Raw genomic sequence first — 2,680 nt, forward strand, 5'->3', positions numbered from 1 at the left:
TAAACACAAATTTAGATAGCATCAATCACATGAAATTATATAAATTTGCAAAACATGTTTTACCTGAAAGCTATACACTACAGAAGATTCGGCGATATTAATGATCAGGCATACGACCGGTGCCCTTATTCTTGTTGCTTCCTATTCAACAGACTACAATATTCTCTGTTGCAGTATTACGTACACACTAAAAAACAAAAGAAAACATATCAAAAACATATAATTACAAATAATTTTCAACTCTCTGATCTCTTCCAATATAAACACTGATTTCCAAATAGTTCAGAAAGCTAGAAATGCCATTTAGCACATCCAAAGAATTCAAATATAACTGCAGGGTTGTCTCTAAGTGGTTGAATCAGCTAGATACACCAAGCAGTACAATCAGATAATTTTAATCCAGCTCCCGAGTTGTATAAACGTTGTCTAATATCTGGGTACGTAAGTACCACCAAAGAGAGTGAATCCAACTCCAGAGTCATCTTGAGGTGTTCGAAGCAGCCAACAACGCCAGTCTACACTACCCAGACAGTGTAATTCAGCTCCAGGGTTGTCTCTGCGAGGTCTAATAGGCTATATACAGTCCTCTAACAGAATGCCACATAACTAACACTAGAATACATGATGAACAACTTGACAGTGAGTTAGCTTTAAAAATTGATAACATAATTACATAGTCACTGGTTTTATTGCAAATAACACAATAAATATCTTGTAAAAATGATAAATACGAAAACATTGTAGTGCCTATCGTATGATGGTGACTTTACACCTCTACAGTATCTAGCATATTTATCATAGAAAAAATTCATTAGTATAGCAGGAGCAGCAGCAGGAGTAGTAACAGAAATAAAGTATGACCTCTAAGCGCAAACTCAAGTTTTTTGTTGGACTTGCGTATCTTTCCATATCGCATATGCGATCATTTACTGCATATCTTTTCGTGCACCGCTTTTCCATACTTTTTTACTGCACTGAGTATCAACAACGTACCGCAAGCAGCCGATCCGCAAGCGAGATCGCGGTAAGCATAGGCTGCTTAAAAGTGTGTATACAGACACCATAGAATCTGCACTTTTAAATTAACACTGCTGCATCGCGTTGACATCCTGCCCCATGTACTCAGTTATAATATCACCGAAAAGTAGAACCGAGTAAAATAATAATTGCGGAGCGAGCCGGGAAGCCAAAAAATTTAAACACATACAGCAGGCAGCTGCGTGAACGTGTTGCCAGCCGGTCGACCGATTGATGTAAAGTTGAATTCCTGTGGCGCGATCTCTGTGAGAGGTAAGGTACTGAGTGGCAGACAAGCGATCAGCTGACGCTTACCCGAGCACGAAAAGCACGTTTGTATTTCAAGACTTTTGCAAAAACGAAGGCCTTATGCTTACGGGTAATGAGCTGAAATAGTACCTAGCAACTATAGCAATTGCGCTCTGCTCTTCTTACATCTCGAAACTGACTATTTTTTCTAATATTAATACAATCCAACTTGGAAATGTAAATTCGCCACCTGACGCCAGCGCCACCGGCGCGTTTCGGAAACTTTTGCTCCGATATCCCCTTAAACCATTTAAATGAATTTAATTTATTTGTATTTCTAAATTTAATAAAACAGTAGCATAAATTCAGAATTACTGTTTAAAAAAAATATAGCTTCTAAAGGTGTCAAATATCAGGCATATTGATTGGACACAATAACATGTGCAAAATATGCCGGCGGTCTTGCTAATGCTCAATCGGTTGCATAAGTAATAAATTTTTTTAATTGAAACATTAAAGATGTTGCAAACTTCGTATACATGGAGAATTCTACCAGAAAAATACACTTTATAGCACAGTGTGGCTAACAGTGGTGCAAATAAGGACTACTTTAGTCACGAATAGGCGAGACTTGCGGATTTTAGCAGTCTGTGCTATAAAATTTTATACAATACTCTTGACTTAAATGTTTCAGTCACACGTATCGTAATGTACTATTCTGGACTTCAAAAACGACGAAAAAAAAAGATTATAGATGATGCCGATACCCCGTATGTGGCGCGTCCCCTGGTTGGCGGAGAGGGAATGCTCATCAGCGAGTTGTGGTCTTCTTAACCGGCCGAAGAGTAGAGCAGAAATAAAATATGCTCCACGGACCAAACAGGCTAGTGAAAGGAACCCTGAAGATAAATAAAAAATGGATAGTGAGTTAATAACATTACGACACCAAGCGACTCAAGCTACAGAGCCCAGTTCCACCGACGATTCCGATCGGGTGAAAATCCCGGAAAGAAAGGCCCCATGGAGATTGGGGGGGGGGGGGGGAGGCAAACTCACTTAGAAGCCGAAAAGGTTTGTCACCCGACCCCTGCTGCATGTAGAGACACAGGTGATATGAAAATGGAGGATAATGCAGACAGGGATAAGAGAGCTGTTTGCATAACGCAAAGGAATGCGCACTTAGATCGCCTGGGCACCAGAATCAAGGAATTGGTGGACTATGTCAGGGACAGGCACAATGCGCACAAACAAATTAAAGATCTTGCTCGAATCATAAGAGCAAACTGTTATCAACTAATGTTACATGAATTATACTAACAATAACTTTAGATATTATTAATGATCTAGCGCTATATTTAATTATTGTTGAGACTCAAACTAGCTCGGACCATACATGCCTGGGTGTAAATAATGT

The sequence above is a fragment of the Nasonia vitripennis genome (genome assembly GCF_009193385.2).
Source record: "Nasonia vitripennis strain AsymCx chromosome 3 unlocalized genomic scaffold, Nvit_psr_1.1 chr3_random0006, whole genome shotgun sequence".
Classification (NCBI taxonomy): Eukaryota; Metazoa; Arthropoda; class Insecta; order Hymenoptera; family Pteromalidae; genus Nasonia; species Nasonia vitripennis.